Source organism: Pan troglodytes, chromosome 7, assembly GCF_028858775.2.
Source record: "Pan troglodytes isolate AG18354 chromosome 7, NHGRI_mPanTro3-v2.0_pri, whole genome shotgun sequence".
Taxonomy (NCBI): domain Eukaryota; kingdom Metazoa; phylum Chordata; class Mammalia; order Primates; family Hominidae; genus Pan; species Pan troglodytes.
Window position 1 is genome coordinate 93,653,715 of NC_072405.2, and position 17,791 is coordinate 93,671,505.

A 17,791-nucleotide genomic window follows, 5' to 3' on the forward strand; every position below is an offset into this window, starting at 1 on the left:
TCTTTTGTTGTGTAACAAATTACCCTCAAAACTTAATAGTTTAAAACTACAAGTATTTATTATCTCACACAGTTTCTAAGGATGGAGAGTCCACGAATAGTTTAGCTGGATGGTTCAAGTTTAGGGTCTCTCATGAGGTAGCAATCAAGGTGTTGACTGGGGTAGCAGTCATCTGACAGCTAAATTGGAGCTGGTAGAGCCATTTCTAAGATCTTTCTATGGATGCCTCATTTCCTTGATGGTGATTGGCAGTAGGTCTCAGTTCTTCATCATATGGATATTTCTATAAGACTGCTTGAGCATCCTCATGGCGTGGCAGCTGGGTTCCCCCAGAGTCAGTGACCCAAGACAAAGAAAAAAAGCTACAGTGCCTTTTATGACCTTGTCTCTGGAGTTACATACCATTGCTTTTGCTTTTTTTGTGTTCATTAGAAGCAAATTGCTATGTCCAGCTCAGGCTGAGGGGAAAGGAATTAGGCTATACCTCTTGAAGGGAGCAGTATCAAAAATTTTTGGACATATTTTAAAAAAACACTGGTAATCCCTTTATCACAAATTATTTATTCCATATGCAAAATACATCCTCCCCTCTCAGGGATATTACATGTTTTATACCATTATAACATCAACCTGAAGTTCAGCATCTGTCGTCTAAATTCAGGTGCATTTGAGGTTCCTTGGGCATGGTTTTATTAGTACAGCTTCTCAAGCATAGCTTCCCTAGACCTGAAAACCTGTGAACTAAAGAGATAAGTTATCTTCCAACTAATATGCCAATCATACTATAGCAGGACAGGTATAAGACAACCTCTAAGCAATCCCTGTTAAAGGAGAGAGGGGATTGGAGAGGCAAGGAGTCATTCATCTATAGCAATTCTGCAAATTCAGCCAGGCAAACATTGGAAATTCCTTGATCAGAGCTCAGTTCTACTCCCGCCTAGGAATCATTCTCCATGGCTCTTGGCTACACCCTCTGGGCTCATGGTTTCACCCTCTGAGTCATCCTCCTTTTTCAAGAATAGACCCAGGCACGGTGGCTCATGCCTGTAATCCAGCACTTTGGGAGGCCGAGGAGGGCAGATCATGAGGTCAGGAGTTCGAGACCTGGGCAACATGGTGAAACCCCGTATCTACTAAAAATACAAAAAAATTAGCCAGGCGTGGTGGCGGGTGCCTGTAATCCCAGCTACTCAGGAGGCTGAGGCAGGAGAATCACTTGAAACCAGAAGGCAGAGGTTGCAGTGACCCGAGATCATGCCACTGCACTCCAGCCTGGGTAAAAGAGTGAAACTCCATCTTTAAAAAAAAAAAAAAAAAAAAAAAAAAAAAAGTAAGCCATGTTTGCAGCTGCATAGTTTGTCATCCAGTTTCATGCCAGAATTTTGGGGAATTCAACATCTCTTTTACTATATATTATCTCTGTCCCTTTCAGTCTAAGCTGGAAGATTTCTGAAAACATAGTTTTATTAAAAACTCTTGAGTTTTCTGTGAATTTCATGAGGGTTTACTCCATTAGATAAAAGATATTCTCATGAATCTCCTCAGGATAGGCCTTCCCCTTCTCTTTTAAGCTTCTGCTCAAGTGGCTGGAGATAAAGCCTTTAAACTTAGAAATACTACCATTGGGAGATATGCCTCAGTGAAGCATGTCATTAAGCTCTTTATAAGGCCTTTTCATTGAATGGTCTCTTATGCACCACCATAGACCTCTCTGAGGTCTTCAGAAATAATTCGAATAAAGGTGGAAGCCACACCTGGTGCTTCAAATTTGGACCAAGTTTTTCTTGCACCGTCGTTTGTTTCATCTTTGCTTGGAAACCACTTCTTAATTCTAGCATCATTTGTGATCTGGTGAGACTGGGAAACTTCAAAATAGCAAGTCCTAGCTCTTTGATTTGACAGGTTTTTTGCCCCCTCATTATTTCCACTGTATTGTAAGCAGCAAGAAGAAACCAGATGGCAGCTTGCTAGTTCACTCAGCTCATTAGGTACATTTCTACATAACTACAGGTCACAGTGATGATAAACCTTCTGCAACTACATAACAAGAATTCCCTTTCCTTCAGTTTTCAATAAAATACTGCTAATTTTCCTTTAAGCCCTCGATAGAAGACTCCTCAAAATCTACTAACAGTCCATTTAAGGCACTTTAGGCTTTCACTAACCATCTCCTCAAAGTCCTTTAAAATTTTCCCACCGCCAGTTTTCAAAGCCACACCCACATTCTTATTCATGTACTGTGAGAGCACCCAACTTATAGCCACCAAAATCTGTTTTCATTATCTATTGCTATATAAAAAAGTATCCCAAAAGTTAGTAACTAAAATCAACAAACATTTATTATCTCATGCCGTTTTTGAAGCCCAAGAGTGGCTTACCTTGATGATTCTGGCATATGGAGTCTCACAAGGTTACAGTCAACATGTTGGCCAGGGTTGCAGTCATCTGAAGGCCAGACTGGAACTAGAGGCTCCGATTTAAAGATGGCTTACTTCCCTGGCTGTTGGCAGGGTGACTAAGTTTCTTGCTGGCTATTGTCAGAAGGCTCAGTTCCTTATCACACGGACCTCTTCACAGGGCTGCTTGAGTGTCCTCATGACATGGCATTTGGTATTCCCCAGAACAAGTGTTGTGCTGGGGAGAAGCTGAAAAATGGTGGATGGGAGGCAGGGCTAGATTGCAGCTCCCACTCAGACAGACGGAACAGCATGTAGACTCACATTGTGAACTTTTGCTCCAGAACTACTGCACGAATAAACCAGGAAAGCCAAGATAACACACAGGTCCTCTGAAGGAAGTGGATTGCTCCTGTAGGACTGGGGAGACAGCCCAAATACTGTGAGTGCCCAAGCTGCGGAAGTGGGAAAGGGGGACCATCTGCCCCCTAACACACACCCTCACTGGGGAACCTGAAGGTCTAGATCACAGGAGAAGGATCTGACCTTACCTGGAGCTGAGTCAATTTAGAGGGCGGGGCAAAATACAGGGGTAGAGGAAGCAGCAGGAAAAGCCCTGTGTGCTCTCTCGGTCCCCTGGGAAGCTATTTTGGACTTGTCTCACAGGGGTCCTTGGGGAGGGCTGCTAGAGGTACCGAAAAAAGACCATAGGAAGCAGGAAAGCTCCAACTGAACTTTGTAACAATTCCAACCGAACGCCGAATCTCCTGGCCAGAAGTCAGGGGAGGGCATGAATTGGTGTGAAGACTTCACAGGTGGGGAGGCACGAAAGCCCTGCTTGCTTTTGCAGCTGGGAGGCTGGTAACCTGGGGCAAGTTCTCAGACCTGTTCGCCCACTGCCTGGAAACAGATTTGGTGCTATTGGGTGGGGCATGGTGGGAGTGAGACTGGCCTTTTGGGTTGTGTGGGAGCTGGGTAAGGCCTGTGACTGCTGGCTTTCCCCAACTTCCCTGACACCTTCATGACAAAGTGGAGGCAGCCATAATCCTCCTGGGAACATAACTCCATTTACCTGGAACCACCCCTGTCCCACCCCAGCCCCCACAGCAGCTGCAGCAAGACCTCCTCAAGGAGAGTCTGAGGTCAGACATGTCTAGCCCTGTCCCCACCTCATGGTCCTTCCCTACCCACTCTGGTAGCTGAAGACAAAGGGCATATACTCTTAGGAGTTCTAAGGCCCTGCCCACTGCCTGGCCTTCCCCATACTACCACAGCTGAGGCTCTCTTGAAAGCACCACCTCCTGGCAGGAGGCCAACCAGCACAAAAAATGGTTCATAAAACAACCAAAATTAAAGTCCCTCAGAGTCCATTTCACCCACCTGCCACCTCTACTGGAGCAGGTGCTGGAGCTGGTATCCATGGCTGAGAGAGCTGCAGATGGTTCACATCACAGAACTCCGTGCAGACAACCCCTTGGTACCATCCTGGAGCCTCGTAGACCTGCTGGGTGACTAGATCCAGAAAAGAGATAACAATCACTACAGCTTGGCTCTTAGGAAGCCACATCCCTAGGAAAAGGGGGAGAGTACTACATCAAGGGAACACCCTATGGGATAAAAGAATCTCAACAGCAGCCTTGAGCCCTAGATCTTCCCTCTGACATAGCCGACCCAAATGAGAAGGAACCAGAAAAACAGTTCTGGTAATATGACAAAACAAAGTTCTTTAACTCTCTGCCAAAATCACACTAGCTCACCAGCAATGGATTCAAACCAAGAAGAAATTTCTAATTTACTTGAAAAAGAATTCAGAAGGTCAGTTATTAAGCTAATCAAGGAGGCATCTGAGAAAGTGAGGTCCAATTTAAGGAAATTTAAAAAAATGGTACTAGAAATCCAATTCCGTGAAGAAAGTCATTGGTAGCTTGATGGGGATGGCATTGAATCTACAAATTACCTTGGGCAGTATGGCCATTTTCACAATATTGATTCTTCCTATCCATGAGCATGGAATGTTCTTCCCCCGCAAGCTACCAATGACTTTCTTCACAGAATTGGAAAAAACTACTTTCAAGTTCATAAGGAACCAAAAAAGAGCCCGCATTGCCAAGTCAATCCTAAGCCAAAAGAACAAAGCTGGAGGCATCACGCTACCTGACTTCAAACTATACTACAAGGCTACAGGAACCAAAACAGCATGGTACTGGTACCAAAACAGATATATAGACAAAGGGAACAGAACAGGGCCCTCAGAAATAATGCCACACATCTACAACTACCCGATCTTTGACAAACCTGACAAAAACAAGAAATGGGGAAAGGATTCCGTATTTAATAAATGGTGCTGAGAAAACTGGCTAGCTATATGTGGAAAGCGGAAACTGGATCCCTTCCTTACACCTTATACAAAAATTAATTCAAGATGCATGAAAGACTTAAATGTTAGACCTAAAAACATAAAAACCCTAGGAGAAAACTTAGGCAATACCATTCAGGACATAGGCATGGGCAAGGTCTTCATGTCTAAAACACCAAAAGCAATGGCAACAAAAGCCAAAATTGACAAATGGGATCTCATTAAACTAAAGAGCTTCTGCACAGCAAAATAAACTACCATCAGAGTGAACAGGCAACCTACAGAATGGGAGAAAATTTTTGCAATCTACTCATCTGACAAAGGGCTAATATCCAGAATCTACAAAGAATTCAAACAAGTTTACAAGAAAAGAACAACCCCATCAAAAAATGGGCAAAAGATATGAACAGACACTTCTCAAAAGAAGACATTTATGCAGCCAAAAGACACATGAAAAAATGCTCATCATCACTGGCCATGAGAGAAATGCAAATCAAAACCACAATGAGATACCATCTCACACCAGTTAGAATGGCAATCATTAAAAAGTCAGGAAACAACAGGTGCTGGAGAGGATGTGGAGAAATAGGAACACTTTTACATTGTTGGTGGGACCGTAAACTATTTCAACCATTGTGGAAGTCAGTGTGGTGATTCCTCAGGGATCTAGAACTAGAAATACCATTTGACCCAGCCATCCCATTACTGGGTATATACCCAAAGGACTCTAAATCATGCTGCTATAAAGACACATGCACACGTATGTTTATTGTGGCACTATTCACAATAGAAAAGACTTGGAACCAACCCAAGTTTCCAACAACGATAGACTGGATTAAGAAAATGTGGCACATGTACACCATGGAATACTATGCAGCCATAAAAAAGGATGAGTTCATGTCCTTTTTAGGGACATGGATGAAGCTGGAAACCATCATTCTCAGCAAATTATCACAAGGACAGAAAACCAAACACTGCATGTTCTCACTCATAGGTGGGAATTGAACAATGAGAACACATGGACACAGGAAGGGGAACATCACACCCCAGGGCCTGTTGTGGGGTAGGGGGAGGGGAGAGGGATAGGATTTGGAGATATACCTAATGTAAATGATGAGTTAATGGGTGCAGCACACCAACATGGCACATGCATACATATGTAACAAACCTGCACATTGTGCACATGTACCCTAAAACTTGAAGTATAATAATAATAAAAAAAGATACTAGAAATCAGGGGATAAATCTTCAGTGAAATAGACAGTATAAATAAAAAGCAATCAAAACTTCAAGAAATAAAGAATGCACTTAGAGAAATGCAAAATGCTTTGAAAAGTCTCAGCATAGAATTGAACAAGCAGAAGACAGAACTTCAGAGCTCAAAGACAAGGTTTTTGAATTTACCCAATCTAACGAAGACAAAGAAAAAATAATCAAAAAAAATGAACAAAGCCTCCAAGAAGTTTGGGATTATGTTAAACAACCAAACCTAAGAATAATTGACATTCCTGAAGAAGAAGAGAAATCTAAAAGTTTGGAAAACATATATGGAGGAATAATTGAGGAAAATTCACTGGTCTTGCTAGAGAACTAGATATCCAAATATAAGAAGCTCAAAGAATACCTGGAAAATTCATTGCAGAAAGATCATCACCTAAGCACACTGTCATCACATTATCTAAAGTCAAGATGAAGGAAAAAATATCTTAAGAGCTGTGAGGCAAAAGCACCAGGTAATCTATAAAGGAAAGTCTATCACATTAACAGCAGATTTCTCAGCAGGAACCCTACAAGCTAGAAGGGATTCGGGCCCCATCTTCAGCCTTCTTAAACAAAATAATTATTAGCCAAGAATTTTGTATCCAGTGAAACTAAGCATCATGAATGAAGGAAAAATACAATATTTTTCAGACAAATACTGAGAGTTCACCACTCCCAAGCCAGCACTACAAGAACTGCTCAATCTTGAAACAAATCCTGGAAATACATCAAAACAGAATCTCTTTAAAGCATAAATCTCACAGGACCTATAAAACAAAAAATACAATTAGAAAAAACAAGGTAGGCTGGGTATGGAAGCTCACGCCTGTAATCCCAGCACTTTGGGAGGCTGAGGCGGGTGGATCACGAGGTTACGAGATCCAGACCATCCTGACCAACATGATGAAACCCTGTCCCTACTAAAAATACAAAAATTAGCTGGGTGTGGTGGCGCATGCCTGTAATCCCAGCTACTCGGGAGGCTGAGGCAGGACAATTGCTTGAACCCAGGAGGCAGAGGTTGCAGTAAGCCAAGATCGCTCCACTGCACTCCAGCCTGGCAACAGAGTGAGACTCCATCTCAAGAAACAAAACAAAACAAACAAAAACACAAGGTATACAGGCAACAAATAGCATGATGAATAAAATGGTACCTCACACTTCAATACTAACATTGAATGTAAATGGCCTAAATGCTCTACTTAAAAGACACAGAATTGCAGGATGGATTAGAATTCACCATCCAACTATCTGCTGCCTTCAAGGGACTCATCTAACACATAAGGACTCACATAAACTTAAGGTAAGGGAGTAGAAAAAGACATTTCCTGCAAATGGACACCAAAGTGAGTAGAAGTAGCTATTTTTATATCAGAAAAAACAAACTTTAAAGCAACAACAGTTAAAAAAGACAAAGAGGGACATTATATAATGATAAAACACCTTGTCCAACAGGAAAATATCACAATTCTAAATGTATATGCATTTAACACTGAAACTCCCATATTTGTAAAACAATTACTGCTAGACCTAAGAAATGGGATAGGCAGCAACATAATAATAGTGGGGATTTCAATAGTCCACTGACAGCACTAGACAAGTCATCAAGACAGAAAGTCAACAAAGAAACAATGGATTTAAACTATACCCTAGAACAAATGGACTTAACAGATATTTACAGAACATTCTACCCAACAAGTGCAGAATATACATTCTATTCATTAGTGCATGAACCTTTCTTCAAGATAGACCATATGATAGACCACAAAACAAGTCTCAATAAATTTAAGAAAATTGAAATTATATCAAGTACTCTCTCAAATGACAGTGAAATAAAACCAGAAATTAACTCCAAAAAGAACCTTTAAAACCAAGCAAATACATGGAAATTAAATAACCTGCTCCTGAATGATCATTAGTTTAACAATGAAATCAAGACGGAAATTAAAACATTCTTGAACTGAATGATAACAATGACACAACCTAACAAAATCTCTGGGATACAGCAAAGGTGGTGACAGGAGGAAAGTTCACAGCCCTAAAGTCCTACATCAAAAAGCCTGAAAGAGCACAAGTAGACAATCTAAGGTCACACCTCAAGGAACTAGAGAAACAAGAACAGAACAAACCTGAACCCAGCAAAAGAAAGGAAATAACTAAGATCAGAGCAGAACTAAATGAAATTGAAACAAAAAATACAAATGATAAATGAAACAAAAAGCTGGTTCTCTGCAAAGATAAATAAAACTGATAGACCATTAGCAAGATTAACCAAGAAAAGAAGAAAATCCAAATAAGCTCAATTAGAAACAAAATGGGAGATATTACAACTGACATTATAGAAATACAAAAGATCATTCAAGTCTACTATGAACACCTTTATGCACATAAACTAGAAAACCTAGAGGAGATGGAAAATTCCTGGAAATATACAACCCTCCCAACTTAAATCAGGAAGAATTAGATACTCTGAACAGAACAATAACAAGCAATGAGATTGAAGTAATAATTTTTAAAATTACCAACAAAAAATGTCCAAGGCCACATGGATTCGTAGCTGAATTCTACCAGACATTTAAAAAATAATTGGTGCCAATCTTACTGACACTATTCCACAAGACAGAGAAAGAGGGAATCCTCCCTAAATCATTCTATGAAGTATCACCCTAATACCAACACCAGGAAAGCATATAACCAAAAAGAAAACTACAGACCAATATCCCTGATGAACATAGATGTAAAAATCCTTAACAAAATACTAGGTAAACAAATCCAACAACATATCAAAAAGATAATCCACCAGGATCAAGTGGGTTACATACCATGGATGCAGGGATGGTTTAACATATGCAACTCAATAAATGTGATACACCACATGAACAGAATTAAAAACAAAAATCACATGATCATCTCAATAGATGCAGAAAAAGCATTTGACAAAATGTAGCATCGCTTGATGATTAAAACTCTCAGCAAAATCAGCATACAAGGGGCATAACTCAATGTAATAAAAGCCATCTATGACAAACCCACAGCCAACATAACGCTGAATAGGGAAAAGTTGAAAGCATTCCCTCTGAGAACTGGAACAAGACCAGAATGCCCACTCTCACCACTTCTATTCAACATAGTACTGGAAGTTCTAACCAGAACAATCAGACAAGAGAAAGAAATAAAGAACATTCAAACTGGTAAAGAGGAATTTAAACTATTGCTGTTTCCTGATGATAAAACTGTATACCTAGAAAACCCTAATGACTCCTCCAAAAAGCTCCTTTAACTGATCAATGAATTCAGCAAAGTTTCAGGATGTAAAATTAATATACACAAATCAGTAGCTCTGCTATACACCAACAGCAACTAAGCTGAGAATCAAATCAAGAACTCAACCACTTTTACAATAGCTGCAAAAACAAAAAAACAAAAAAACAAAACTTGAACATATACCTAACCAAGGAGGTAAAAGACCTCTACAAGGAAAACTACAAAACACTGCTGAAAGAAATCATAGATGATAAAAACAAATGGAAACACACCCCATGCTCATGGATGGATAGAATCAATATTGTGAAAATGACCATACTGCCAAAAGCAATCTACAAATTCAATGCAATCCCTACCAAAATACCACCATAATTCTTCAGAGAACTAGAAAAAAAAATCCTAAAATTCATATGGAACCCAAAAAGAGCCCACATAGTCAAAGCAAGACTAAGCAAGAAGAACAAATCTGGAGGCATCACATTACCTCATTTCGAACTAAACTTTAAGGCCATCGTCACCAAAACAGCATGCTACTGGTATGAAAATAGGCACATAGACCAATGGAACAGAATAGAGAAATCAGAAATAAACCCAAATACTTATAGCCAACTAATCTTTGACAAAGCAAAACAAAGCATGAAGTGGGGAAAGGACAGCCTATTCAACAACTGTGTTGGGACAATTGGCTAGCCACATGTAGGAGAATGAAACTGGATCCTCATCTCTCACTTTATACAAAAATCAACTTATGATGGATCAAAGACTTGAATCTAAGATCTGAAACTATAAAAATTCTAGAAGACAACTTTGGAAACACCCTTCTAGACACTGGCTTGGCAAGGATTTCATGATCAAGAACCCAAAAGCAAATAAAATAAAAACAAAGATAAATAGCAGGGACGTAATTAAACTAAAGAGCTTTTGCACGGCAAAAGGAATAGTCAGCAGAGTAAACAGACAACCCATAGAGTGGGAGAAAATCTTCACAATCTGCACGTATAACAAAGGACTAATATCCAGAATCTACAATGAACTCAAACAAATTAGCAAGAAAAAAACAAACAATACCATCAAAACTTGGGCTAAGGATATGAATAGACAATTATCAAAATAAGATATACAAATGGCCAACAAACATATGAAAAAAATGCTCACTATTGCTAATGATCAGGAAAATGCAAATCAAAACCACAATGCAATACCACCTTACTCCAAGAATGGTCATAATCAAAAAATTTAAAAAAAAAATAGATGTTGTCATGGATGTGGTGAAAAGGGAACACTTCTACACTACTGGTGGGAACGTAAACTAGTACAACCACTGTGGAAAACAGTGCAGAGATTCCTTAAAGAACTAAAAGTAGAACTACCATTTGATCCAGCAATCCCACTACTGGGTATCTCCCCAGGGGAACAGACATCATTATACAAAAAAGATACCTGCACATGCTTGTTTATAGCAGCACAATTCACAATTGCAAAAATGTGGAACCAACCCAAATGTCCATCAATCAACGAGCAGATAAACTGTGGTATATATATGATGGAATAATACTCATCCATAAAACGGAATGAATTCATGGCATTCGCAGCAACCTGGATGAGACTGGAGACTGTTACTCTAAGTGAAGTAACTTACGAATGGAAAACCAAACAGCGTATGTTCTCACTCATAAGTGGGAGCTAAGCTATGGGGATACAAAGGCATAAGAATGACACAATGGAATTTGGGGACTCAGGAGGAAAGAGTGGGAAGGGGGTGAGGTATAAAAGACTATAAATAGGGTTCAGTGTATACTGCTCGGGTGATGGGTGCACCAAAATCTCACAAATCACCATGAAAGAACTTACTCATGTAACCAAATACCACCTGTTCCCCAAAAACTATGGAAATAAAAAATTTTTTAAAAATATCATTTGTCAGGAAGAAAAAAAGAACAAGTGTTGTGGACCTAATGTTTGTGTCCCTCCAAAATTCATATGTTGTATTCCTTGCCCACAGTGTAATGGTATTAGTAAATGGGGCCTTTGGGAGGTAATTATGTCATGAGGCTGAGGCTCTCGTGAATGAAATTAGTGCTCTTATAAAAGGAATCCCAGAGAGCTTTCCCTTTCCGCCTATGTGAAGATGCAATGGGGAGTTTGCAGTCTGCAATCTGGAAGAGGGCTGTCACCAGAATCAGACCTTGCTGGTATATTAATCACTCCAGAACTGTGAGAAACAAATTTCTGTTGTTATGAATAACACAGCCTATGGTGATGATGTTTCTCAGGGCAAGTAGCTCAAACTGACTAAAATAGCCAGTGAACTGAAAAAGGGAAATGCCAGGCTTTTTTTTTTTTAATGACCTAGTCTTCAAGTCACACACCACCACTTCTGCTTTTTGTTTTTTCCATTTGGAAGGAGTCACTAAGTCCAGCCCACACAAACTGGAGGCCTCTTGGAGGAGCATATCAAATAATTTGTGGACATAGTTTAACACCACCAATCTGGAATTTTGTTTTAGTCTTAAATCTATAGTTAAATAAATTCATTCCTCATCATTAGTCCTATTTATGAAGTTTTCCCAACCATTTACTAGTTAAATCAAGATTTTTCTCTAGTAAATTCTTCAAGAGCTTAGGGACATAATACTTCCTGAGTTCTGCATTTTGCCATTTCTTTTTATACTGAAGGTCAGCTGGACTAGATTAGAATTTCTAACCTAATTCTAATTCTAATCTAATCTAGATTAGAATCTCACATTCATTGCCATTGGTATCTTGTAGCTGTTGCTTGAGTTTCTTCTAGACTTTAATGTTTAGGCACAGAAAAGTATGGCAATCTAATTTTCTTTTCTTTTTAAGTAACTTTTTTTCTGCCTAGACACCCAAAGCATTTTTTTAAGTTTAATAATTTTATCAGGATATGCTTGAGTTAACATTTTTGTCATTTTACCAGATATGTAGTATCTGCTTGCAATATATATGCAGGTCTTTTTTATTTCTTAAGTTTTCATTTCTTGAAAGCTTCTTGAATTTTGAATTATAATTTTACACATGTTTTATGCTTAATTATTTTAGTTCTCTTCTTCAGGGGAAACATATATTTATATGGAAAAATATATATACTTCAGGGGAAAAATATATGTATATATACATATATTATCATATAATTACATATGTAATTGATTGAATTGCACTGCCCTAAAAGAGATAGGTTGAAGTCATAACCCCCAAGTACCTCAGAATATTACTTTATTTGGAAATAGGGTCATTACAGAGGTAACTAGTTAAAATGAAGTTATATTGTAGTAGGGTGGACCCCTCATTGAGTATGAACGGCATCCTTATAAAAAGTCAGCCATGTGAAGAAACAAACACACAGAGAGAATGCCATGTGACAACAAAGGTAGAGATTGGAGTCCTGAAGCTGCAAGCCAAAGATACCAAAGATTGCCAGCAAACCACCAGACTCTGGGAAGAGGCAAGGAAGGATTGATTTCCCTGCAGGTTTCAGAGGGAGCATGGCCTCGCTGACACCTTGATTTTGGACTTTAGCCTCCTGAACTGTGAGACAATTAAGTTTCTATTGTTTAAAGCCACTCAGTTTGTAGTACATTGTTATGGTAGCTCTAAGAAATGAATATGATTATCTTTTTTGATTGACATTTTTAATATAATTTTGGGTGACCCTGTTTATGTCTGTTTCATTTCCTCTTCTCAAGGATTTTTTTTCAGTTGCTCTGTGAAGAATAGTTTCTTTAATATATGATGCTTTTTTATGGTCAGGCTACCTTTGATTTTCAGAATCTATCTTGTTTCAGCTGAATCATACTATAAACTACCTCCTTTCTTCTCTATCCTGTACTAGTAGTTGCTATCTCTAAACAGTACAACCTCAACCTTCTAAGGTGACTCTCTTTCACCCACAGATTCACTTTCTGGGACCCTTCATTGTAATTCCCCTTTGTTGGTGTTATGACCCATCGGGCATAATATCTACTCTCAGAAGTTTCTTTCCAGGTGGAGCTCTGTTTTTTGGGTAACTCACCCTTATTGGTCCTGCCTTCCACCTCTGCAAAAACTCCCTACACCCTCTTGTGCATCTCCTGCTGAACTCTCCAAACTGCTCTGGTCTGGTGTCAGGGTATTATTCCCCTTTGTACATAAAAATTAAAGCTTGTTGGACTTTCCTCCTAGTAACACTGTGAGTAGTGGTTATGAATGCTGTTACTTGTGAAAGCTATAGTGTGGGATCTATATTATGCAGAAAGTTAGGGTGAAGCTAAAACACTAGATCACCTAATTTAAAGGATGTGTACACTCACTTGTTTGGAGCATACAAAATGACTGCTGTGGTTGCTTGAACATTTTATAAAGTAAATAGAATCTTTGCTTCAGTTTTATCAACTCACAGGTTTTGGATGTCATAGTGGAACTTATATTACCTGCACAAGATGGAGGTAGGTATGGATTATAATAAGGGTTCATATTCAACAGAAGCCAAGATGCTCAACTTCTCCAACCCCCATTTTTCTTATTTATAAAATGGTTCTAGTATTTGTCATCTTGCATTATTCTTCTCAGTTCTACAATTGATAATTAATGTAAGCATAATATTTTTAGCATAGAGCGTAGTATGTCATGGGCATTAAAAAATTGATAGATGTTATTATTAAAAATAATATAACATTAATATTAATATACTCAGTGAACCAATTAAATATGAGCTAATTTGGCCTGTTAGTCATTTTAATATATGAAATTGATTTAAATCATAAAGCCCTTCTGAAGCTCTGGAGCACATCAACCTGTCAAAGGAAACTGAGAAGGTGATTAAAAAAGCATTGGTTAGAAAAAGATAAGTTGTAAATTCATTTTCTCACTCAGCTCAGAGTGGCACATGCTGATACATTTTATACTTGACAGTCTTGCTTCTTATGAAGACTTGGAATAAAATGAAAATAATTGAATTAGAAACTGCATCATTCACTTCAGGGAATATTACAACAGGTCCTGCTGTGGACGCAAGTGCATTTAAAGAGAATATATACCCAGGTACATTGTTCAAATTCCACTTGGAAAATAATATTATATCCTTGGGAATTCAATGCTCATAGATAGCACCGATGGTGTAGAAACTGAACATTTTTCTTCTGCTGTAAACAGAGACAAGTTGAGTAGCCATCTGAATTATGTGAGTATTCTGATGTTATCATAGTTGTTTCAACTATAATTTAAGGTAGTATTTTATAAACCTGCCTGGCCATTAGAACTACCTGGTAAACTTTTCAGACAAATTTGCTTCTGAGTGCCCCCATACCTGCCGAAACATCATCTATTTGTTATAAGTTTCCTCAGGTGGTTGGTAGAATCATAATTAGGGATGTTTCAGCTTACTCTGTATTTCCTGGGATTTGGGTTATGAGGCCAAACAAGTAGATTATGAGGTTGGGGGTGTAGAAGAACAACATAGATCCTTGCTTTTCAAAGTGTGAGTCCATGGGTCGGCAGCATCAGATTTGCCCGGGAGCTCATGCTGAACTGATGCCTTTCCTCAGACGTGCTGTATAAAACATGAATTTTAATGTGATTCCTGTGCTTCGTATGCATATCAAGGTTTAAACTGCATCAACATAGACCTATTACAGAACACATTTTGACTTTATCAAAAATTGAACATAAAAAATTTCATGGACCAAATAAAGAGTGAAGATGTAAAATCAAAGGGGGAAAATATTGATGGGTTCATGTAGAAACTCCCGAGAGTACAGCGGTTGCTTTATATATAATACAAAATTGTTATTGTACTTACAAATATAAAAATCTATTTCATTCGTTAGTCTGAAACTAGAAATGAGTTCATCCACTACCATTGCTATGTTGCTTATTAAGCTTTGTAGTCGGAAACTGGAGGTCTAAGTTTGACTTGTAATTTATCCTTCTCTGATTGACAGGTGAAATTTGTAATAGAGGCAGCTAGCAAAGAAAAAACTAAAAATGAACGTCTTTTCCTGCTTTTTTTTTTTTTGAGAAAAAAACATTTACAAAGTGGTTGACAGAAATTTATTAATTTCTCCTAGGCTTTCCTAATTAGCTCCGCCAGACTATCATCACTGTGACCTTTGTGCTTCTCTCTTAAACCTGAGTTATATCACATCTAGATCTGTGTTTTAGAATCACTTATTTTTTTCGTTATTCATATTGTAATTCCTGGAGGGCAATTTGTAGTTCCTGTTTCTTGTATTTCCCAATGCCTCCATTCTGTCTCTACCATCAAATAATTAGGGCGATCACATATCCTGATTTAATTGGAACAATCCAATATGTCTGTTGTCTCAGAGTAATTATAAATAGTGTTTCCTTTAACTTTAAAAAGTGTTCTGGTTAGAACTATAAGTCATATGGACTCCCATCTGTATTGAAGATGAAACGGAGCTGTGGCTAATTTTGTTTAAGAAGACCCTTTTCTTCAGGGAGTCTTAATAGCTGTTGCCAGAGGAGACTTCCAACTAATCTGCATCCTCCTAGCATATCCCTCCTCCCTTTTCTTCTCTTTGCTATAGCTGTCTTTGATAAGTGTGAAAAAGCAAATATTCAAATGATGAGAAATGATTCTTTGGCAATTTCTAGTTTACTAGATATGATTCTAGTTTACTACGTATGACTGTATTGCAGTCATTTTATTTTATTTTATTTTCTCATGATGCTTTAACATTTTAAAAGTCTGCCAGTCTGTGTCCTTTAATTGGAGCATTTAGTCCATTTACATTTAAAGTTAATATTCTTATGTGTGAATTTGATCTTGTCATTATGACGTTAGCTGGTTATTTAAATTGACACCCTAACATCACAATTAAAAGAACTAGAAAAGCAAGAGCAAACACATTCAAAAGCTAGCAGAAGACAAGAAATAACTAAAATCAGAGCAGAACTGAAGGAAATAGAGACACAAAAAAACCCTTCAAAAAATTAATGAATCCAGGAGCTGGTTTTTTGAATGGATCAACAAAATTGATAGACCGCTAGCAAGACTAATAAAGAAGAAAAGATAGGAGAATCAAATAGACACAATAAAAAATGATAAAGGGGATGTCACCACCGATCCCACAGAAATACAAACTACCATCAGAGAATACTACAAACACCTCTACTCAAATGAACTAGAAAATCTAGAAGAAATGGATAAATTCCTCGACACATACACCCTCCCAAGACTAAACCAGGAAGAAGTTGAATCTCTGAATAGACCAATAACAGGCTCTGAAATTGTGGCAATAATCAATAGCTTACCACCCAAAAAGAGTCCAGGACCAGATGGATTCACAGCCGAATTCTACCAGAGGTACAAGGAGGACCTGGTACCATTCCCTCTGAAACTATTCCAATCAATAGTAAAAGAGGGAATCCTCCCTAACTCATTTTATGAGGCCAGCATTATCCTGATACCAAAGCCGGGCAGAGACACAACCAAAAAAGAGAATTTTAGACCAATATCCTTGATGAACATTGATGCAAAAATCCTCAATAAAATACTGGCAAAACGAATCCAGCAGCACATCAAAAAGCTTATCCAACATGATCAAGTGGACTTCATCCCTGGGATGCAAGGCTGGTTCAATATATGCAAATCAATAAATATAATCCAGCATATAAACAGAACCAAAGACAAAAGCCACATGATTATCTCAATAGATGCAGAAAAGGCCTTTGACAAAATTCAACAATGCTTCATGCTAAAAACTTTCAATAACTTAGGTATTGATGGGACGTATCTCAAAATAATAAGAGCTATCTATGACAAACCCACAGCCAATATCATACTGAATGGGCAAAAACTGGAAGCATTCCCTTTGAAAACTGGCACAAGACAGGGATGCCCTCTCTCACCACTCCTATTCAACATAGTGTTGGAAGTTCTGGCAAGGGCAATTAGGCAGGAGAAGGAAATAAAGGGTGTTCAATTACGAGAAGAGGAAATCAAACTGTCCCTGTTTACAGATGACATGATTGTATATCTAGAAAACCCCATTGTCACAGCCCAAAATCTCCTTAAGCTGATAAGCAACTTCAGCAAAGTCTCAGGATACAAAATCAATGTACAAAAATCACAAGCATTCTTATACACCAATAACAGACAAACAGAGAGCCAAATCATGAGTGAACTCCCATTCACAATTGCTTCAAAGAGAATAAAATACTTAGGAATCCAACTTACAAGGGATGTGAAGGACCCCTTCAAGGAGAACTACAAACCACTGCTCAAGGAAATAAAAGAGGATACAAACAAATGGAAGAACATTCCATGCTCATGGGTAGGAAGAATCAATACCATGAAAATGGCCATACTGCCCAAGGTAATTTATAGATGCAATGCCATCCCCATCAAGCTACCAATGACTTTGTTCACAGAATTGGAAAAAACTACTTTAAAGTTCATATGGAACCAAAAAAGAGCCCACATCGCCAATTCAATCCTAAGCCAAAAGAACAAAGCTGGAGGCATCACGCTACCTGACTTCAAACTATGCTA

The 17,791-nt window shown here is 38.4% G+C and overlaps 1 pseudogene; it reads right to left on the reverse strand.

The window, feature by feature from the left end:
- Nucleotides 1–17,791, reverse strand: part of LOC100610024 (immunoglobulin J chain-like) — an 86,916-nt pseudogene that overhangs the window by 21,074 nt on the left and 48,051 nt on the right.